The sequence below is a fragment of the Nycticebus coucang genome, chromosome 16 (genome assembly GCF_027406575.1).
Source record: "Nycticebus coucang isolate mNycCou1 chromosome 16, mNycCou1.pri, whole genome shotgun sequence".
NCBI classification, from domain to species: Eukaryota; Metazoa; Chordata; class Mammalia; order Primates; family Lorisidae; genus Nycticebus; species Nycticebus coucang.
This window is the reverse complement of record NC_069795.1, coordinates 76,317,882-76,341,543: the sequence shown is the minus strand read 5'-3', so window position 1 is coordinate 76,341,543 and position 23,662 is coordinate 76,317,882.

The window sequence follows — 23,662 nt, the reverse complement described above, 5'->3', positions numbered from 1 at the left end:
CAGCTATTTTTTTAGAGATGGGTCTCACTCTTGCTCAGCCTGGTCTCCAACTCCTGAGCTCAAGCAATCCACCTGCCTCAGCTTCCCAGAGTGCCAGGATTACAGGCGTGAGCCACCATACCCAGCCTACAATCTTGATTTTGTTTGGCTTTGTTGCTGGTGATTCACATAGCAAAAGCTACAGGGTTCTGGCTGGTGTCCCCTCACAAGGCTTGACCTGTTGCTGAGTCTCTGACTTGGGAGCAGGGGCGTTTCCACCTTCTATACTGATGCTTGGATGTTTATGTGGCTCGTTCAGTTGTGAGACACGGGAGAGTCTTAAACTCTGTCCCCACCTAGTCTGCTTCAGCTATCTGGGTGCTGCCAGGTCATGCAGCCTGATGCAGGCCTCCAGACAGGTCCCCAAGCCCAGTCTACAGAACAGTCACTCCCTTGTCCCACTAAGCGGGCCCAAGGCCAGGGCCCCTTTTCCTCAGCTTCCCACAATTCTCCCAAGGCCTGTTGCTATTCCCACCTAGTGGTTTGCATCAGCTCTGGTTTATCATCACAGTCCCCAGCACCTTCCCTTTCCAACTGCCCTCATGCCTGACCATTCCATGGAAACCCAAGAGCTTTTTCACAAGTTAATGCTTCGATCAAAACCTAATGGTGGATTTTGGGTCCCTCTGAAGTTTAATTCTGAGTTCTCATTAAAAGAAATTTGCTTTCATAAAAAACAAAACAAACAAACAAACCAAAAAAAAACCCCTAATGGTGGATTCCTATTTCACTCACGTTTAAACCAAATCCTCATATCAGCCATCCTGTCCAACTCCAGGGGCTATTTCTCTAATACATCGGGCATGCTCCCCTGGAGGGCCTTCTGCACATCTGTGCCCTCTACCTGGAATGTTCTGACCTCAGGTATCCATTTGGCTACATCTCTAACTCTTTCAAGTCTTCGTTCAAACTTCACCATCTTGACGGGGCCCACCCACCTTCTCCCTCGTGTTTAACACTGCCGGCTGCATTCCCACGACCACTCTTCACGTCTCATCCTGCCCCACTCTCTGCTTTCAGTAACTCTTACCACTTGACATAATGAACTCATTTATTGTGTCTGTGCATTATGGTCTGTCTTCCCAGCCCCAAACAGGATGCAGGCCTCCCTGAGGGCAGGGTCTTCTGTATCTTTCATTCACTGACGTATCTAGAGTGCCTAGCATGGTGCCCCACGCAATATAGGTGTACAATAGTTATTGAATGAAAGGTGAGTGAGTAAAAGGCTTTGGAACCTGATCTGTTGATAGGAGGAAATTCCTAATGGGAAAATGTGCTTTTACTGAGGGCCAGAGGCAGATGGATCAAGTCTACCACAGCCTCACTCCCCATTTGTTTGGGAATCTCCAGCTCATTCTCTCTCCCCAGTCTGGAAAGGAGGGGAAGTATGTTGGCTGTGTACCTGGTCCGTCAACCTGTGACGTGAAGCCTTCTTGGAGGCCCTGGAGACGTTTAGAATAAACAGGCAGACCTGCCTTAGACCCCATCTTGCACCAATTAGGTTGGATCTCAGAGAACGTCCCAGACAGTAACAGGGAGCGAGGTGCCATTGCCAGTGACTAAGGGCCGACAGAGCCATTCTCTCTGGAGATGCTTTTTTCCTTGGGCTCAGTTGGCTGTGTCTTGTCTCCCTACCAAAATGGGATAAATGATACTGCCAAAAGTTCTCGAGGCAGCTGGGTTGCGGTGGAAAGAGTCTGTGTTCCATCACCAGAAGATACCCAGCTTTCACCTCTGCCACTCACTAGCTCAATGGCAGGCTTTGTAACTGCTCTGTGGGAGGCAGAATAATGGTTCCCAGGGATGCCTGGCCTTAATCTCCAGACCCTGTGACTGTGTTACACTGCATTGCTGGCATGGCAGATGGGCTGTGCAGATATGATTAAGGTTAGGTTGGGGATGATCCCAGGGGACTGAGTCTTATCACTCGAGCCTCCTCTGAAAGTGGAAAGCTTGCTCTGGATCAAGACAGAAAGGAGGTGAGACACAAAGGGAGTCAGAGAGAGCTGAAACATGAGCAGGACTCAGCAGCCACTGCTGGCTTTGAAGATGGAGGATGGGAGCTGCAAACCCAGGGGTGCGTCTCTGGAAGCTGACAACAACCCCCAGCTGACGGCCAGCAGGAAAGCACCTGCTCCCACACCACATGTGAATGAACTCTGCCAGTGGCCTGCACGGGACTGGATGCAGATTCAGCCCCAGAACCTCCAGGCAGGAGCGCAGCCCAGCCTTGGGAAGCCTCTGAGCCTGCACTTCTGACTAGAGGGACTGGGACCTAATCCACTTGTGTGCTTTTAAGATGCTAAATCTGGGGCAGCGCCTGTGGCTCAGTGAGTAGGGCGCCGGCCCCATATACGGAGGGTAGCAGGTTCAAACCCTGCCCCGGCCAAACTGCAACAAAAAAATAGCCAGGTATTGTGGCGGGCGCCTGTAGTCCCAGCTACTCGGGAGGCTGAGGCAAGAGAATCGCATAAACCCAAGAGTTAGAGGTTGCTGTGAGCCGTGTGATGCCACGGCGCTCTACAGGAGGGCGGTACAGTGAGACTCTGTCTCTACAAAAAAAAAAAAAAAAAAAAAAAAAGATGCTAAATCTGTGTAAATTTGATACAGCAACAACAGAAAATGAATATTCTCTTTGAACCGTGGTTTCCTCAGCTATAAAATAGAGAAGCTGCTTATGGTTTTTCCGTCTTGCTGACTTGCTGCAGAACTAAATGAAATAAGTAGGAAGGCACCTTGTCAACTGTTCTCTATGACACCAGGCGGCAAACTGCCGTAATTGAGTGTTCTGCTCCGCAGCAGTCCCGGACTTGTCAGCCAGCTGCTTGTACACACCAGGATTCCAGATACATTCAAGAATGGAGGAAAGGGGCCTCGGCTCTTGGGGGCTAGTCCCAGGATTGGCCTCTTCTTGCAGGACTGCAGCTAAAGCCTCAGGGAAGGGCCAGGGTACGAGGGATGGGCAGCCTGCTCCTGGCTGCCCTTCAGTATTGGTCCTGAAAAGCCTCACTGCTGGTCGCTACACCCGAGGCAGGCGAGGCTGGGAGGAGAGACAAACCCTTTCTGACAGAAGCGTCTCACAACCCTTCCCTTCTCTTGTTGCTTCTGTTCAATTCAGCAAGCCTGGCCCTGCCACACATGACACATTAGCAAAATGTGAGCGTGCTTCACCCCCGGGCACTGGGTGGCTCTGGCCTGCGGGGCTGCTCTCTCTTCGGTTAGTAGTCCCCTCAGGGGGCCGGCCACTGAACCCCACGTGGAGCGTGTGGAAGGGGAGTGCCTTGAGCTGAGAGCACAGAGCAGGGATGTCAGGGCCTCTCTGTTGCTGAGCCTCTGCCAAGGAGAGAAGAGCCTCAAGAGTGGGAACTCAGGCAGCGCCTGTGGCTCAGTCGGTAGGGCACCGGCCCCATATACCAAGGGTGGAGGGTTCAAACCCGGCCCCGGCCAAACTGCAACCAAAAAATAGCCGGGCACCTGTAGTCCCAGCTACTCGGGAGGCTGAGGCAAGAGAATCGCTTAAGTCCAGGAGTTGGAGGTTGCTGTGAGCTGTGTGAGGCCATGGCACTCTACCGAGGGCCATAAAGTGAGACTCTGTCTCTACAAAAAAAAAAAAAAAAAAAGAGTGGGAACTCATCCTTCTACGGCAGGCGAGTGGAAGAGGCAGTGGACCCTCTTCCCAGCTCCTGTGAGGGGTTAAAGCCACAAGAGGGAAAGTGGCCAGGATGCTATCACCTCCTCCCCCAGCCCTAAAGGACAGCTCCACCCCTTCCTGGGGAAGCTCCTCAGAGACCCTCTCCCCTAATACATACATATCAGCTGAATTCAAAGGGCCCTTTGAGGCTGTCTAGCACAAACCCCTTGTCATACACTTGGGGAAACTGAAACCCAGGCAGGGGGAGCCTCTTTTTTTTTTTTTTTTTTGTAGAGACAGAGTCTCACTTTATGGCCCTCAGTAGAGTGCCATGGCCTCACATAGCTCACAGCAACCTCCAACTCCTGGGCTTAAGCGATTCTCTTGACTCAGCCTCCCGAGTAGCTGGGGGTTTTTTTGTTTTTGTTTTTGTTTTTTTTGAGACAGAGTCTCACCATGTTACCTTTGGTAGAGTGCCATGGCATCACAGCTCACAGCAACCTCCAACTCCTGGTCTTAAGCGATTCTCTTGCCTCAGCCTCCCAAGTAGCTGGGACTACAGGTGCCCACCACACACCCGGCTATTTTTTGGTTGTAGTTGTCATTGTTGTTTGGCAGGCCTGGGCTGGGTAAGAATCTGACAGCTCTGGTGTACGTGGCTGGCATTCTAGCCACTGATTTATAAGGCACCAAGTCTAGTATTGGTCGGGGGTTTTTTTGTTTTGTTTTGTTTTTGTAGAGACAGAGTCTCACTTTATGGCCCTCGGTAGAGTGCTATGGCATCACAGCTCACAGCAACCTCAAACTCTTAGGCTCAAGTAATTCTCTTGCCTCAGCCTCCCAAGTAGCCGGGACTATAGGCACCCACCACAATGCCCGGCTATTTTTCTTTGTTGTTGTTGTCATTGTTGTTTAGCAGACCTGGGTTGGGCTTGAAACCACCAGCCTTGGTGTATGTGGCTGGCACCCTACTTAATGAGCTACGGGTGCTGAGCCCAGAGGGAGCCTTCTAACCATAGACAGTTGCTCTTTAGAGCAGTGATAATACCTCAAATCTTTTCTCTCTCCAAATTTCACAAACTGTACCCAACAAGCTGCACCAAAGTCAAGTTCTGTCCCCAACTCCCCTGCCCTCATTGCATCCTCTATCTTAGCCTACAGCTTTTGGATTCTAGACAGGGGCTGGGCTATCCTGTTTACTCTCAGCCAGAGGGGCTCATCACAGAGGTAGCCACATTCTTCCAAGATTAAATAGAAACAACCACATTTCCAGATATTCAGTCATTTATTTATTATTTATACCACACCTACTTCCAAAAAAAGTATTTGAGGTGGCTCACAATAAAAGCGACATCTACAACAGAACTATTCACAAGTGAAGAAATGTTCAGACAATCAAAACCTTTCATGATTTCAGGCTATGGGAGGAATTTTGTTTTCAAGGACAAAAGAGGTCTTTGAACTCAGGTACTTAAGAGGGTCAGGTCTTGAGTGTGGATATTTTAAGTGCCTGGTCAGGTCAAATAATTAAAATTGGAACACCTGGCTTGGCACCCATAGCTCAGTGGTTACGGAGCTAGCCACATACACCAGGGCTGGCAGGTTCAAACCTGGCCCTGGCCTGCTGAACAACAATGACAACTACGACAACACAAAAAATAGCTGGGCTTTGTGGCAGGTGCCTGTAGTCCCAGCTACTTGGGAGGCTGAGGCAAGAGAATCACTTAAGCCCAAGAGGTTTGAGGTTGCTGTGAGCTGTGATGACACGGCACTCTACCGAGGGCAACACAGTGAGACTCTGTCTCAAAAAACAAAAACAAAAACCCAAAACAATAAAATTGGAGCACAGGCGTTGTGAGAGTTGTCTTCTGTTCTGGCATCCCTCGTTTGCACCTAAGGGAAATAAAGAAGGCCAAGGGCAAGTGTAGGAGTCTGCTTTCAGAAAGGCATTTCTCTTCTACATAAGCAGCTTTGTTGAGAAGCTACTATATGGCAAGCTCTCTATGGAGATGAACATAATCCCTGCCTTCACATACCAATGAGGCGAAGGCCCTGCAGTGGGCAATGTGGATTGTTGGATGCAGCTCCTCAAAGTCCCTGGACCTCACCTGTCTCCCAAGCCCACGCTACTTGCTCTTGAGCACTCCTGCAGCCGCATCTGCCCCCTTCTAATCCACTAACACCCCCACGGTCCTGGCCTAGCCCTGGTTGGGCCCAGTCTCCAGCATGGCCTCCCTTGTACTCACTGGGACAGAAGTGCAGCTCCACTGCCCAGGCCTGTAGGCACCGGCTTCTCTGATCACGTCAGAAAAGTACCACAACTGCAAGCCGTAAGCTTTGGCTCCCAAAAGGGCCAGGTGATATAATCCGGAGTACGATGGGTTAACTTCAGAGGAGTGATCTTTGGCCAGTGAGACATGAGGGAGTGGGGAAAGCCCAGATACAGGTGGTTTTCCTGTGTAGCCCCTCATGTTCTCTAGAGATGTCCCACGTGGCTGAGTCGCCAGCTGTGTCTTGTCACATCCTTCCCTGACTTACTTCCCTTTTCCTTTGTTCTCCCTACCTGAACAGTAATCCCAATAAAGCACTAGGACTGAAAGCTAGACCCATGTAACTATAGTGCTTTCAGATTTTAGCTGCATAAAAATCACCTGGAGGATCTTGTTAAAATGCAGATTCTGAGTTAGGCGTTGTGGCAGGCACCTGTAGTCCCAGCTACTTGAGAGTCTGAGTCTATAAAAAAAAAATAATAATGCAGATTATGGTTCATTAGGTGTGGGACAAGGCCTGAGCATCTTCATTTCTAGCAAGTTCCCAGTTGATGCCAATGCTGCTGGTATGAGGACTTCACTTTGACTAGCAAAGTAGCAAGATTTGAGGGAAATTAAGCCAACACCCCTAAGTTCATTGTTGTTGTTGTTGTTTTTTGAGACAGAGTCTCGCTTTCTCACCCTTGGTAGAGTGCCATGGTGTCACAGCTTACAACCACCTCCAACTCCTGGGCTTAGGTGATTCTCTTGCCTCAGCCTCCCAAGTAGCTGGGACTACAGGCAACAGCCACAACGCCCGGCTATTTTTGGTTGCAGTTTGGTGGGGCCGGGTTTGAAACCGCCACTCTCGGTATGTAGGGCCAGTGCCCTACTCACTGAGCCAGAGGCACCACCCAGTTCATTGGTTTTTATTTCGTTTTTCTTTTCTTTTTCTTTTTTTCCTTTATAAGATGGGGTCTCAATATTACTCAGGCTGGTCTCAAACTCCTCAGCTCAAGCAGTCCACCTGCCCGGGCTTCCCAGAGTGGTAGGGCTACAGGTGTGAGCCACTGTACCCAGCCAATCTCCCTTCCCTCCCCTCCCCTCCCCTCCCCTCCCCTTCCCTTCCCTTCCCTTCTTTTTTTTTTTTGAGACAGAGCCTCAAGCTGTCACCCTGGGTAGAGTGCTGTGGCATCAAGCTCACAGCAACCTCCAACTCCTAGGCTCAAGAGATTGTCCTGCCTCTGTCTCCCAAGTAGCTGGGACTACAGGTGCCTACCACAACACCCAGCTATTTATTTTTGGTTGCAGCCATCATTGTTGTTTGGCAGGCCTGGGCTGGATTTGAACCCTCCAGCTCAGGTGTATGTAGCTGGCACCTTAGCCACTTGAGCCACAGGCACCAAGCCTACCTTTTATTTCTTGACAAGAAAATTCTGATTTCATTCAATGGCAATACACCTACCCACAGGGGATGGTTCATGATGGGTCTAAATTAATCCTGGCAGTAGCCTGGGCAACATAGCAAGACTCCATCTCTACAAAAATAAAAATGAAAAATAGTTAAGATTGGTGATGCACACCTGTAGTGCCAGCTACTTGGGAGGCTGAGGCGGGAGTTGAAGGCTACAGTAAGATGTGATCACATGACTACACTCCAGCCTAGGCAACAGAATGAAACCTTGTCTCTAACATTAAAAAAAAAATAGCCCCCCCCCCAAAAAAAAAGAAATAGGCCGGGCACAGTGGCTCACACCTGTAATCCCAGCACTCTGGGAGGCCAAGGTGGTGGATCACCTGAGCTCACGAATTCAAGACCACCCTGAGCAAGACCAAGACACTGTCTCTAAAAAAAAATAGCTGGACATTGTGGTGGGTGCCTGTATTCCCAGCTATTTGGGAGGCTGAGGCAAGAGAATCACTTGAACCCAGGAGTCTGAGGTTGCTGTGAGCTATCCAGGAGGATAAAGTGAGACTCTGTCTCAAAATAATTAATAAATAAATAAAATTTAAAAAATTAGTCATAAAGGCTGGGAGTGGTGGCTCATACCTATAATTCTAGCACTGTGGGAGCCCAAAGCAGGTAGATTACTTGAGCTCAGGAGTTTGAGAGGGAGACCCCCATCTCTAAAAATAGCTGGGCATTGTAGCAGATGCCTGTAGTCCCAGCTACTCAAGAATCACTTGCCCCAAGAGTTTGAGGTTGCACACAACAGCACTCTACTGAGGGCAACAAAGTGAGACTCTGTCTCAAGAAAAAAAAAAAGAAAAAGAAAAAACAACTGGTCATGAAAATCCCATTTCCCTTTACTTATGATTCATTTCACCGGTGAGCCCATGGCCTGGTACTGGCCAGACAGCTGTCAGCAAATCTCTATTGGGTGTTTCTGGGAAAAGTTTTCCTTTTGAAAAAAGATACATTCATGACAGTGCTGTAGCTCAAGCTGCTAGGGCGCCAGCCACATACACCAGAGCTGGCGGGTTGGACCTGGGCCCACCAAACAACAATGACAACTATAACCAAAAGTAGCCGGGTGTTGTGGCAGGCACCTGTAGTCCCAGCTACTTGGGAGGCTGAGGCAAGAGGATCGCTTCAGCCCAAGAGTTTGAGGTTGCTGTGAGCAGTGACACCATGGCACTCTCCCCCGGGTGAAAGCTTGAGACTCCATCTCAAAAAAAAAATGAAAAAAAAAAGAAAAAAAGATACATTCATGAACAAGAGGCCCTTTTCTCGGCCAGGGTAAGACGCCACCAGCGCGCCATCTCCCCTCCTCGCATTTCCCCTGCTTTGGCTGTAGTTTCTACTAGGGTTGGGGACTTGGAGGGACTGCGACGTTTGGCCAGGACGCTGGCGTCCTGCGAGCAGATCCATGGCTCACTGTCATCTCCCAGAAACCCACATTAGAGAAAAACAGTGTCATGTGCTGCTTTGAATCCAGGCTTGTTAGGAATGAAAAGGTTATTAACTATTCTGATTAAAGGTTATATTAAAAAAAAAAAAGGCCCTTTTCTCCCCATTCTATGTCTTTCTTGGATGCTGAAGTGTGAGGATGTGATGCTTGAAGCTTCAGCCCCTATCCTGTGGCCATATGACTGAGAGATAATTTTGTATTTCTTTTGTTAAGCCACTGTTGATCACTTGCAGCCGAACACACAAAAACTAGTAAAAAGATAGCTCTGAGATCATAGTGATCGGCATCAGACCCAATGGAAGCGCAGAGGAGGGAGACTCACTTTACGCAGGCAGATGGGTCAGAAAGAGCTCCTTGGAACACCCTCTCTAAGGAGGGTCTTGAAGGACAAGTCAGAGTGGCCAGTTAGATGAGGGAGGAAGAGCACCCCAACAGAGGAACAGCACTCAGAAGGGCATGGAGGTGGGCGTAAGATTCAGGTCAGGTGCGGGTTAGATGCGAGGTAGCTGAGCTGAGAGGGTAGCGGCACCTGCAGAAATAAGCTGGAGGGGCTGGGAGCCAAGGTAAGAAAAGAAGTGTCTCTCTAGACATGGCCACAGTCAGAAACAAGAAAAAGCTGAGTATGGGGAACAAATTGAAGAGGCTCAAAACCACCGGGAGGGAGCTGGAATCAGGATCAAGAAGTTCATCAAAGAATTTCTTGCCTTTGTTTGGGCCTTCTCTAGGGACTCTTAAACTAGTAGCCCTTCTGCAATGGCCAGTCACACAGAAAGTCAGCAGCTGCTTGGACTGGATCCCTCAAAAAGAACACACCCTGTGCTAGCACTTCAGAGCTTCTAACCAGATCCTTCATGGTACAGATGAGGAAAATGGAGCCCCAAGAAGGGATGTGACCTGACCAGGCCACACAGCTAACTAGAGGCAGAACAGGACTGGAACCACATTATCCTGACTCTTGAGCTCACACACAGGCCCAGCAGCCTCACTTGCTCCCAGAACTACAAATGGCCACAGATGAAACAGAACAAACAAGAAGACCCCGGGCTAGGCTGGGTACGGTGGCTCAAGCCTGTAATCCTAGCACTCTGGGAGGCCAAAGTGGGTGGATTGCTTGAGCTCACAGGTTCAAGACCAGCCTGAGCAACAGCAAGACCCAATCTCTATAGCGTGCTGTGAGCTATGAGGGTGACAGCTTGAAACTTTGTCTCAGAAAAATTGAAAAGAAAACCCTGGGCCTACAGGATAACACAAACTCATTTCCCCCAAAATGAGAAAAGATAATGTTTGAAGCACCTTAGCTGGGACTGTCCCCCAGAGTGAGGAAGTGACAGATAAAATCCCTGAAGCTCATACTGATTATTTTTAACACTATTTCAGAATTCCTAAGAAACTTAATTTTTATTTAAAAAAAAAAAAAATACAGGGCAGTGCCTGTGGCTCAGTGAGTAGGGCACCGGCCCCATACACCGGCAGATTAGAATACAGCCCCAGCCAAACTGCAACAAAAAATTAGTTGGGCATTGTGGCGGGTGCCTGTAGTCACAGCTACTGGGGAGGCTGAGGCAAGAGAATCACCTAAGCCCAGGAGCTGGAGGTTACTGTGAGCTGTGACACCACGGCACTCTACCAAGGGCAACAAAGTAAGAGTCTGTCTCTTAAAATAAAATACAAGCAAACTTTGAAGTTGTTTGAAGATAAAAGCTATTTTGTGGGCCAGGCCTGGTGAGGGAAATACTTACAGCTATTTTGAAATAAACCTTGGCACATTCATTACAGTTTGAAAGGATTCTGATAACAGATCACAGACATATTTGTCTCCACCTGGCCAAGACAACACATCTCCAGCCTCAAAGTCACATGACACATGATGTACAGAACTACTGAAGTGTGTTAAGACCTTGAACTCCAGAGCCAGGTGGCCTGAGTTCAAATCCCAGCTTCACCCCCTACTAGCCTAGGCAAGTCTCCTAATCTCCCTGTGCTTTGGTTTCCTCATGTACAAATAGGACAATATTAGTCAACTGCCCATAGGGCTGTTGTGAAGATTAATGAGTTAGTGTAAAGGTTTAGGGCAGTGGTTGTACATTGTTGGTGTTAACTGTCATTATTAGTTCCATAAATTTCAGTGGGGAGACATAGCCCAGCTGATTGAGTTTCACTGGGCCTCCTCATTCACTCACCCTTTGCCTATGGGAAGAGGGTATTGGCCCTCAATATTATGTATAGTCTCTGAGCCAGCAATGACTGTCACCTGGAGGACAGGAAGGCTGACCCCGATGCCCCACCACACACCTATTGCAGCAGAATATATTTTATTTTATTTTATTTATTTTATTTTTTGAGACATTCTCACTCTATTGCCCTGAGTAGAATGCCTTGATGTCATAGCTCACAGCAACCTCAAACTCTTGGGCTCAAGAGATGCTCTTGCATCAGCCTCCCAAGTAGCTAGGACTACAGGGATCCATCCCAACACCTGGCTAATTTTTCATTTTTATTTAATTAATTAATTAATTTATTTATTTGAGAGAGAGTCTCACTTTGTTGCCCTTGGTAGAATTCCATGGAATCACATCTCTCAGTAACCTCAAACTCTTGAGCTCAAGTGATTCTCTTCCCTCAGCCTCCAAAGTAGCTGGGACTACAGGCACCTACCAAAACATCCAGCTATGTTTTTTTAAGAGATGGCGAGGAGGGTCTCACACTTGCTCAGGCTGGTGTTGAACTCTTGAGTTCGAGCATTCCACCCGCCTTGGCCTCCCAGAGTGCTAGGATTATAGGCGTGAGCCACTGAGCCTGGCCCAGTTTTTCTTTTCTTTTCTTTTTTAGAGACAGAGTCTCCCTTTATTGCCCTCGGTAAAGTGCAGTGGTGTCACAGCTCACAGCAACCTCCAGCTCCTGGGCTTAGGTGATTCTCTTGCCTCTGCCTCCTGAGTAGCTGGGCCTACAGGCGCCCGCCACAACGCCTGGCTATTTTTTGTTGCAGTTTGGCCAGGTCCGGGTTTGAACCCACCCTCGGAATATGGGGCTGGCGCCCTACCCACTGAGCCACAGGTGCTGCTCTCAATTTTTCATTTTTAGTAGAGACAAGCTCTCACTCTTGCTTGGATTGGTCTCAAACTCCTGAGGTCAGGCAATCTACCTTCCTTGCCCTACAATTCATTTTAACAAGATCTCTAGGAGATTCAGGAGACCATTAAAGATTGAGGGGCATTGGACTAGGCCATTGAAATGGGCACTGGTTGGGGCGGCGCCTGTGGCTCAAAGGAGTAGGGCACCGGCCCCATATGCTGGAGGTGGCGGGTTCAAACCCAGCCCTGGCCAAAAACTGCAAAAAAAAAAAAAAAGAAAAAAGAAAGAAAGAAAAAGAAATGGGCACTGGACGTATTTTCTAAGTGGAGACCCTGTTGGCCCTCCTGCCTGCTGCAGCAATCTGGCTGCCCTGACTCCTACTTCCCACAGGACTCTGGATGTCACTTCCATTTCCCTACCTCTTGTGCCAGTGTGGTGGGTGGGGTCACATGGGAGAACCAACTTTACCTGGAACTGGGAGTTAGCAGTGCAACTTGCAAGCAGCCTCCAGCTTTGCCCTTGAGTGACCTTCCAGAAATCCCTGTGCCATGTGCAGCAAAAGGCAGCTTCCCCATCAGCCATCCAAAGGCCAGCTCACCCTGCCACAGAAAGTCATGGGGTTGGCTGAGGGAGTGACTAATCCTGTAATCCTCAGCACCAGCTTCTGAGACGTTGGGATCATCAAAAACCCTCAACAGGGCAGCGCCTGTGGCTCAATGAGTAGGGCCCTGGCCCCATATACCAAGGGTGGTGGGTTCAAACCCGGCCCCGGCCAAACTTCAACAAAAAATAGCTAGGCGTTGTGGTGGGCACCTGTAGTCCCAGCTACTTGGGATGCTGAGGCAAGAGAATCACCTACACCCAAGAGCTGGAGGTTGCTGTGAGCTGTGACGCCACAGCACTTTACCGAGGGCAATAAAGGGAGACTCTGTCTCTAAAATAAAAACCCTCAGCAAAGTGGAGGAGGAACCATTCATTCATTTATTCTCTCTGGTATTTTTGTTTAATAGGTGACAGCATTTATCTGGTCCAAATAATCCCACTTGTTCTAGAAGTCAATAAAGCGACCTCAAGCAAGTCACTGTCCATCCCTCGGCTCTCTGAGATTCGATGTAAAGCGAGGGAGGTTCTCTAAGATGCCTTCTCTCTTATGTTCAAGCATAAAAATAAATATGCCTGAATCAGTAAACGGAGGTCCAGTTAAGAAGGATCTGGAGGCTGGGCATGGCGGCTCACACCTGTAATCTCAGCACTCTGGGAGGTGGATTGCTTGAGCTCATGAGTTAGAGACCAGCCTGAGAAAGTGTGAGAACCTGTCTCTACTAAAAATAGAAAAACTGAGGCAAGAGGATGGATCGAGGCCAAGAGTTAGAGCTCACTGTGAGCTATAATGACACCATGGCACTCTCTCCAGGGGACAGCTTGAGACTGTCTCAAAAAAAAAAAACAAGAAGGATCTGAAAGAAATCCATACTGTAAAATTCAGACTTTTTCCCCTTCTTTTCTGTTGAGGCAAAGAAGGATAAAATTCAGACTTAATACTCTAAACTTGTGTTTAGGTACTGGCCACAGGAGCACTTGAAATGTGGCTACTCTGGGTAGAGATGTGATACAAGTATAAAATACTGTATTCAGTAGAAAAAAATACATACTAGATTCATACAATGAAAGGAATATTAAATACTAAATTAATATTGTGTTGATTATATATTAAAATGATAATATTTTGGATATGTTGGATGAAATAACATACTTTATCAAAATTAATTTCATTATAGTACATATGCCTTGTAATTTATATGGATTTCTTTTGAAGGAAAAATATTTCAGTCCCCAAGTATTGACCTAAATTATATTTTTTGAGCACCTGGAACACTTGTTGTTATTTCTACTTGTCAATTTTTGTGCATTACTAGGTATTGCATTTTTTTCACTGGTATGTCATACTTATTTTTGGTAATGGTAAGAAAATTTTTTGTGTTTCCCCAATAAAATATTATAACTCCTGCAGTAAAAAAAAAAAAAAATTAATTTCATGAGTTTCTTTTTTATGGGGCGGCGCCTGTGGCTCAGTCGGTAAGGCGCCGGCCCCATATACCAAGGGTGGCGGTTTCAAACCCGGCCCCAGCCAAACTGCAACCAAAAAATAGCCGGGCGTTGTGGCGGGCGCCTGTAGTCCCAGCTACTCGGGAGGCTGAGGCAAGAGAATCGCTTAATCCCAGGAGTTGGAGGTTGCTGTGAGCTGTGTGAGGCCACGGCACTCTACCGAGGGCCATAAAGTCAGACTCTGTCTCTACAAAAAAAAAAAAAAAAGAGTTTCTTTTTTATTTTAAATGTGGCTACTAGATTTAAAATTACATATGTGGCTTGTATTTTTTTTTTTTTTTTGTAGAGACAGAGTCTGACTTTATGGCCCTCGGTAGAGTGCCGTGGCGTCACACAGCTCACAGCAACCTCCAACTCCTGGGATTAAGCGATTCTCTTGCCTCAGCCTCCCCAGTAGCTGGGACAACAGGCGCCCGCCACAACGCCCGGCTATTTTTTGGTTGCAGTTTGGTCGGGGCCGGGTTTGAACCCGCCACCCTCAGTATATGGGGCCAGCGCCTTACCAACTGAGCCACAGGAGCCGCCTGTGGCTTGTATTAATACATCTATTGATCAACATTGCTCTTAGAACTATTTCACTTCTCAAAAAAAGGAAGACCTGGGCTAAATCAAAGATTTACTTATATATTTTTTATCTCGTGTGACTTTTTTTTTTTTAAACTGTTAAACTCTTTCTTTTTTTTTTGCAGTTTTTTTGGCCAGGGCTGGGTTTGAACCCACCACCTCTGGCATATGGGGCCGGCGCCCTACCCCTTTGAGCCACGGGCACTGCCCTCGTGTGACATTTTTATTTCATTTCATTTCATTTTATTTTTTTGAGACGGAGTTTCAAGCTGTCACCCTGGGTAGAGTGCCATGGTGACATCATAGCTCACAGCAACTTCCAACTCAGGCTCAAGTGATCCTCTTGCCTCAGTTTTATTTGTAGTAGAGATGGGATCTCACTCTGGCTCAGGCTGGTCTCGAACCTGTAAGCACATGCAATCTACCTGCCCCGGCCTCCCAGAGTGCTAGGATTACAGGTGTGAGCCACCTCGCCTGGTCTATTTTTAATTTTTAATTTCAGATTCATGCGAGGGTACAAATAGGTTAAAAGTGCTTGCATTTGTTAGGTAGAGTCCCTCTTTTACTTGTGTTCTGCACCCAAGAGGTGTGCCATATACCCTTACATTGTGCCCATTAAGTGGGAGCACACCAGTTCCCCTCACTCCTCCCCTTTCTCCCTCTCTTCTCCCTCCAACTTGAATTGAATTGAGTTTTTCTCTTATGTAGGCATGTATTAAATTGTCTACTGGCTCCATATTGGTATTGAGTATATTGGATACTTGCTTCTGTATTCTTGTGATACTTTACTAAGAAGAGTGTATTTCTTTTTTTTTTGTAGAGACAGAGTCTCACTGTACCGCCCTCGGGTAGAGTGCCGTGGCGTCACACGGCTCACAGCAACCTCTAACTCTTGGGCTTACGCGATTCTCTTGCCTCAGCCTCCCAAGCAGCTGGGACTACAGGCGCCCGCCACAACGTCCGGCTATTTTTTTGTTGCAGTTTGGCCGGGGCTGGGTTTGAACCCGCCACCTTCAGCATATGGGGCTGGCGCCCTACTCACTGAGCCACAGGCGCCGCCAGAAGAGTGTATTTCAACTCCATCCAGGTTAATGCAAAAGATGTAAAGTTGCCATATTTTTTATGGCTGAATACTACTCCATGGTATACATATACCACAATTTAATAACCCATTGCTGGGTTGATGGGTATTAAGGTTGTTTCTACATCTTGGCGATTGTAAATTGAGCTGCAATAAACAATCTAGTGCAAATGTCCTTATGATAAAATGGGGGTTTTTTGATAGATGCCTAGTCATGGGATTTGGGGATCAAATGGAAGGTCTGTTTTGAATTCTTTGAGGATTCTCCATACTTCTTTCCAAAGAGGCTGTGTTAGCTTGCAGTCCCACCAACAGTGTAAAAGTGTTTCCTTGTCTCCACATCCACATCAGCATCTGCAGCTTTGAGACTTTTTCTTTTTTTTGAGACTCGGGCTCACTCAGTCACCCAGGCTGGAGTGCAGTGGCACAATCATAGTTCACTGAAGCCATGAACTCCTGACTCCTGGCTCAAGTGATCCTCTGTCTCAGCCTCCTGGGACTATAGGTAATTTATCCTTGAGTAATGTTCTGTGAGAATCATCCCCAAATTTAACCACCAAAGGAAGAATCTACTGGGATAAATATGAGGGATAATTCTACAGATATTCTCATGAAAGTTCCAGATTTTGCCTATACTTCCCTAAAATGTCAGCACTTAAATGTGTAACCTATTTGTCTATTTTTAGGGACATCTCTTAGTGTTTGCTTTAAGCCCAACTGGTTGACGACCAGGGACAGGCCTCTGGAGCGTAAGGACAGTTCTCCAGGTCCTACTTTGATCACTTGGCAGAAAGGTAAATAAAGATCTAAAGTAAAGAGACACGTTAGTCCTGAGAATGATGTTGCAATCAATTTTCCTGATGAGCAGATTCTTCCTTCCCCTGGCGTTAGAAGGCAATGCTGTGGGTTTAACGTCTGAAGAGTGGGAACATCTCAGCAGGGGCTCACAGGAAGGAAATTACCAGCCCCTGGCTCTATGGATCAGCATCTTCTCATGAAATTCCCCAAGAAAACCCAGCAGTCATGTGCTATACAGATTTTAGGAAACTAGGGTGTCCCCATCTTAACTTCTGTTCTGGCTTCCTGTCAGCTGCCATCCTTAGAGACACAGTCTGGATGTCCCTTCCCGCTTGCATATGTCCAGCTGAGCAGGCCTGGGCGAGGAGCCAAGATGGCAGTAAGGTTGCAAGAGGACAACAGAAGGAGACCAGTTGCTTGGCCTTTGACTTTGGGCCTCCCTGGGCCCCACCTGCAGCCCCTCGCCAGCCAGCAGCCCAGCAGGTGCACAGTGGCCCCCACTCCTGGGCTCTGCTAAACCCACCTCGCTCTCCGAGCCCTTGACTGTGAGAGTGGGACAAGGTGGATAGGGCTGCTGTCCCCACTCCTGGGAACTACACTCCCAGCCTTAACCCATGGACTAGGACTGCATGGTTTGTGACCTTTGGGCCAGAGTTGCATGGGCCAAATCTTTTTTTTGTAGAGACAGAGTCTCACTGTACCTCCCTTGGGTAGAGTGCCATGACGTCACACGGCTCACAGCAACCTCTAACTCTTGGGCTTACGCGATTCTCTTGCCTCAGCCTCCCGAGCAGCTGGGACCACAGGCACCCGCCACAATGCCCGGCTATTTTTTTGTTGCAGTTTGGCCAGGCCTGGGTTTGAACCCGCCACCCTTGGCATATGGGGCCGGTGCCCTATTCACTGAGCCACAGGCGCCGCCCACGACCGGCTATTTTTGGTTGCAGCCGTCATTGTTGTTTGGTGGGCCTGGGCTGGATTCGAACCCGCCAGCTCGGTTGTATGTGGCTGGTGCCTTAGCTGCTTGAGCCACAGGCGCCGAGCCTGCCCAGCTATTTTTACTGTCTTAAAAAAAATCAGACACGGGCAGCGCCTGTGGCTCAGTGAGTAGGGCACCGGCCCCATATGCCGAGGGTGGCGGGTTCAAACCCAGCCCCGGCCAAACTGCAACAGAAAAATAGCCGGGCGTTGTGGCGGGCGCCTGTAGTCCCAGCTGCTCGGGAGGCTGAGGCAAGAGAATCGCGTAAGCCCAAGAGTTAGAGGTTGCTGTGAGCCGTGTGATGCCACAGCACTCTACCCGAGGGCGGTACAGTGAGACTCTGTCTCTACAAAAAAAAAAAAAAATAGCCAGTCGTTGTGGCGGGCGCCTGTAGTCCCAGCTACTTGGGAGGCTGAGGCAGGAGAATCTCTTGAGCCCAGAAGTTGGAGGTTGCTGTGAGCTGTGATGCCATAGAACTCTACCCAGGGTGACAGCTTGAGGCTCTGTCTCAAAAAAAAAAAAAAATAGCTGGGCATTGTGGTGGGCACCTGCAGTCCCAGCTACTTGGGAGGCTGAGGCAAGAGAATCGCCTAAGCCAAGGAGTTGGAGGTTGCTGTGAGCTATGACGCCACTGCACTCTACCGAGGGTGATAAAGTGAGACTCTGTCTTTATGGGGGGAAAAAAAAAAGAGAGAGAGATGAGCCTGAGTCAGAGCAAGACCCTGTCTCTAAAATAATAGCTGGGCATTGTGGGGGGGTGCCTGTAGTCCCAGATGCTCAGGACGCTGAGGCAAGAGAATGGTTTGAGCCCAAGAGTTTGAGGTTGCTTTGAGCTATGACACCACGGCACTGTACCAAGGGTGACAAAGTGAGACTCTGTCTCAAAAAAAAAAAATTATGGATTGCTAAAGTTTTGCCTCATTAATTAGTGGTGTACCGTTAAGGACACCATCACATATTTTCTAGCTTCCTGATTTATTAGTTTCGCATATAAAGGAAGGTTTATATAGGTTCTATGGGCCTTTGGGGATTCCCATACTATTTCCTTTAAAATGAGTTTGGTGAACTTTGGTGTGTGGTTGGGTGGTGTCAAGTTCTTGTTATCATTCTATTTTGTTACTTTGTTTTCTCTTCAGAGATATGCTATGGTCCAGAAATTTTTCTTAAAAATCCTACAACGATCCTCTACTTTTTCATAAGTAGAGAGAGGTATTTAAGAACAAGTATGATATCCATGTGGCTAGCTGTTTCTACACCTGGATGTAGACATGGTGAAAAACAACCAGACCATGTTTGGGTTGTTAAATCTGAACAATTGGCTTACTGCAACCCTACCATTGCCACTCTGAAAAAAACAGACAAAGTTAATAGCCCATTATGTTTGAATTTGTAGAAGTAACTAACTAGTGAAGTTCTTTCTCATCCAGTATGAAAATAATTTTTTTTTTTTGAGACAGAGTCTCACTATGTCACCCTCAGTAGAGTGCTGTGGAGTCATAGCTCACAGCAACCTCAAACTCTTGGGCTTAAGCGATTCTCTTGTCTCAGCCTTTCAAGTAGCTGGGACTACAGACACCTGCCACAAGGCCTGGCTATTTTTTGGTTGTAAAAGGACCAAGTTAACTTCATTTTGTTAAAACTAACTCCATTTTGTCTCACAGCCTTCACTGACCCCACTTTGCCTCACAGCCTTCAATTTACAGCTGCATACCAAAGGTGATAGGCAACCTGCTTCCTCCCCCACCTAACCAATCCAGAAGCGCCCCCTTTGTTTCAAGCTGTGTACGCCCACCCGCTGCGCGGGACCATAAAACCCCCCTGCTCCAGAGCTCGGGGCTCCTGGCACGGATCTGTTGTAGTGGAGACCCCAGGAGTCCAAGTTCAAACTTGCAATAAAATGGCTTTTTTTGCTTTTGCATCGGACTTGGCTCCCTGGTGGTCTTTGTGGGGGATTTCAAGATCTGGGCACAACAGTTGCAGTTGTCATTGTTGTTTGGCAGGCCTGGGCTGGATTCGAACCCACCAGCTCCCGTGTATGGGGCTGGCACCCTAGCTGCTGAGCTATAGGCACTGAGCCGAAAAAAATATTTTAAAATAATTATTGTGTAAGTTTAAGCAAAAACTTCTCAAAGGCCTTTGCAATCTCCAGGGAGCCAGACTCCTGAAGTAACAAAGAGGGCACGTAATAGAATAAAGGCCAGGTGCAGTAGCAAGTGTCTAAAGTCTCAGCTACTCAGGAGCCTGAGGCCGAGGATTGCTTGAGCCCGGAGTTTGAGGCTGTAATGAACTGTGATTGCACCACTGTACTCCAGCCTGGGTGACAGAGTAAAACCCTATCTCAAAAAAAGAAAAGTATATATATATATATGCATATATGTATGTACTATATATATGAACCATACATAGACAAAACACCTCAAATACTAGAGACAGCTATGAAAATTTCTGTCTGGCCATTCTGGCCTGCTTGCCAGAGTTAATCATCATTAATAATTTCTTATGTGTCCTTTCAGGAATTATTTTTAGCACATACAGCATAAAATATTTATATTTCCCTTTTAATAATGCAAACAGAATCACATTAAATATGCCACTTTGGGGCGGCACCTGTGGCTCAGTCGGTAAGGCGCCGGCCCCATATACCGAGGGTGGCGAGTTCAAACCCAGCCCCCGCTGAACTTCAACCAAAAAATAGCCGGGCGTTGTGGCGGGCGCCTGTAGTCTCAGCTACTCAGAAGACTGAGGCAAGAGAATCATGTAAGCCCAAGAGCTAGAGGTTGCTGTGAGCCGTGTGACACCACGGCACTCTACCCGAGGGCGGTACAGTGAGACTCTGTCTCTACAAAAAAAAAAAGAAAAAAAATAGCCAGGCATTGTGGCAGGCATCTGTAGTCCCAGCTACTTGGGAGGCTGAGACAAGAGAATCACTTAAGCCCAAGAGTTTGAGGTTGCTGTGAGCTATGACACCATAGCACTCTACTGAGGGTGACATAGTGAGACTGTCAAAAAAAATATATATGTCAATGACCTGAAAGTTACATGGGGAATAATATGTCTTATTATGTCACTGTAGACAGGTAGTGTTTTCAGCTCATCTTACAAGCTGAAATTTGCCACCCTGGTATATGTTCCCTGCAAGTTCAGATCCCCTCAGGTAGGGCTACATTAAGGAAGTCATCATTATTGACATTTAAAATCTTGATTAGCCTTGAAGGTTTTTACAGCTTTTCTTACCCAGAGCAAACAGTGGGTTTCCCCTTTTTGTTTAAATTGAGACTTCAGGGGGAAAACAAAAAACTCCCCTTTCTCTAAAGATCATTTCAAAGTAAAGCAAGTTTTAAGCCAAGTACTTCTGAGAAGTATAATTTGGTTTGTTTCTCTTTAGTAAGTAGTGGGATGTTTTCTTTTTTTGTGTGTGGTTTTTGCCCAGGGCTGGGTTTGAACCCGCCACCTCCGGCATATGGGACCGGAGCCCTACTCCTTGAGCCACAGGCGCCACCCGGGATGTTTTCAATTACCTTTTTTTTTTTTTCATTTGGGTAGAGGAGAAATAGAGTAGTAAGAAAAGGTGGGCAGGGCCGTGCCTGTGGCTCAAGCAGTAGGGCGCTGGTCCCATATGCTAGAGGTGGTGGGTTCAAACGCAGCCCTGGCCAAAAACCAAAAAAAAAAAAAAAATAAAGGTGGGCAATGGTTCAGGAAACATTGGGATTTCTCTATTTTCTCCCAGTCTCTAACTTTGATTGGTTTGAGGTTGCTGTGAGTTGTGATACCACAGCATTTTGCCCAGGGAGGCATAATGGGAGTCTGTCTCAAAAAACAAAACAAACAAAAAAACTCTTGGGCTCAAGTGATCCTCTTGCCTCAGCCTCCCAAGCAGCTGGGACTGCAAGTGCTCCCCAAAACGCCTGGCTATTTTTAGAGATGAGATCTCACTCTTGCGCAGACTGATCTTGAACTTGTGAGCTCAACCAATCCACCCGCCTTGGCCTCCCAGAGTGCCAGGATTGCAGGCTCCAGCCACCACCATAGTGGTCATGGGGTGCAAATAACCAGATCTTAACAATTGTCACAAGCTGGGTGTCTGGGAAATAGACCAAGAGAGAGATTTGCATATAGGAAGTTTATCCAGGATGCCCTCAGGATTAACATCTGCTGAAGAGGTAGGCCTCAGGATTGAGAGAGGTTGGCCTGGGGTGCAGGTAACAAAGGCCTCAGTCGAAGTGGCTTTCTCCAGCTGGGATAGCTCTTTTCAAGGATACTGCGGAGGGCATGACCTCTTTAGCTTCCTTCCACATCAGGTAGTTCCCAAGAGGGACTTCCCTTGTCCTACCAAGCACCCTTCTCATTGCATTTTGGTTTCCTCTGTGTTTGTCAAATAGAAAAATAATGTGCCACAAAGGCGCATGGGAAAGTCTGAGCTACCTCAGAGTTTTATATTTATTTTCACCTCCACATCATTCCAAAAGAGGATCTGAGGTGGCAATGGAGATAAATATAAGTCTTTAATTATTATTATACAGCTACCATTTATTGAGCACCGCTGTAGACAGAAACTGGGCTAATTATTTTAGATAGATCGTTTTATTCATCTCAGAACCACCCTGTGAGATAGGTATTGTGTGATGGATAAGGAAATAGGCTTAAATAAGTTAAGTATCTTGCCCAAAGCCTTGAGGTTGGTGAACAGCAATGTGGAAGGTCAGACTGACTCTGTTCTGACCATTTGGGCCTATTGAAGAGACAAGAAAGTATGATGAGGGCGGCGCCTGTGGCTCAGTGAGTAGGGCGCCGGCCCCATATGCCGAGGGTGGGGGGTTCGGACCCAGCCCTGGCCAAACTGCAACAGAAAAATAGCCGGGCGTTGTGGTGCGCACCTGTAGTCCCAGCTGCTCGGGAGGCCGAGGCAAGAGAATCGTGTAAGCCCAAGAGTTAGAGGTTGCTGTGAGCCAAGTGATGCCACGGCACTCTACTCGAGGGTGGTACAGTGAGACTCTGTCTCTACAAAAAAAAAAAAAAAGAAAGTATAGGGCGGCGCCTGTGGCTCAGTGAGTAGGGCGCCGGTCCCATATGCCGAGGGTGGCGGGTTCAAACCCAGCCCTGGCCAAACTGCAACAAAAAAATAGCCGGGCGTTGTGGCGGGCGCCTGTAGTCCCAGCTACTGGGGAGGCTGAGGCAAGAGAATCGCTTAAGCCCAGGAGCTGGAGGGTGCTGTGAGCTGTGTGATGCCACGGCACTCTTCTGAGGGCCATAAAGTGAGACTCTGTCTCTACAAAAAAAAAAAAGAAAGTATGATGAAACCATCGGGGTAGGGCCTCTATCTAAAAAAACTGCAAACCCTGGGTGGTGCCTGTGGCTCAAGGAGTAGGGCACTGGTCCCATATGCCGGAGGTGGTGGGTTCAAACCTAGCCCTGGCCAAAAACCACAAAAAAAAAAAATGCAAACCCTGCACAATGCTGGGATGGGCCCAGAATTTAGTCTTAGTTCTTGGGGCTACAAGAAAGAAAGAAACACAGTCAGAAAGAGTATCAATGGCAGAACCTCCGGGGTGAAAGCAAACCCATGAGGACAGAAGTCAGAATGGTGGTTCCGTTCATGGGAAGGGCACTGACTGATGGAGCAAGAGGAAGGCGTCCGGATGCTGCTGACTTTCTCCATTGTGACTCAGGATGTGCTTACACAGGGGAGAACAGGTGAGAGCATTTAAAAGGTTGTACACTTAACGGTTTATGTATTTTAGTGTATGTTTTGTTATACTTCAGTTAAAAAAGGTTATTAGGCTGGGTATGGTGGCTCATGCCTATAATCCCAGCATTCTAGGAGGCTGAGGCAGGTGAGCTCAGAGGTTCAAGACCAGCCTGAGCCAGAGCAACACCTCATGTCTAAAAATAGGCAGACATTGTGGTGGGTGCCTGTAGTCCCAGCTACGTGGGAGGCCGAGGCAAGAGAATTACTTGAGCCCAAGAGTTTGAGGTTGCTGTGAGCTATGATGTCAAAGCACTCTACTGAGAGTGACAAAGTGAGACTCTGTCTCAAAAAAATAGAAGTTATTAAAGGCTGGGTGCAGTGGTTCAAGCCTATAATCCCAGCACTCTGGGAGGCCGAGGCAGGTGGATTCCTTGAGTTCAGGATTTCGAGACCAGCCTGAACAAGAGCGAGACCCCAACTCTAAAAATAGCTGGGCATGGGCGGCGCCTGTGGCTCAAGGAGTAGGGCGCCGGTCCCATATGCCG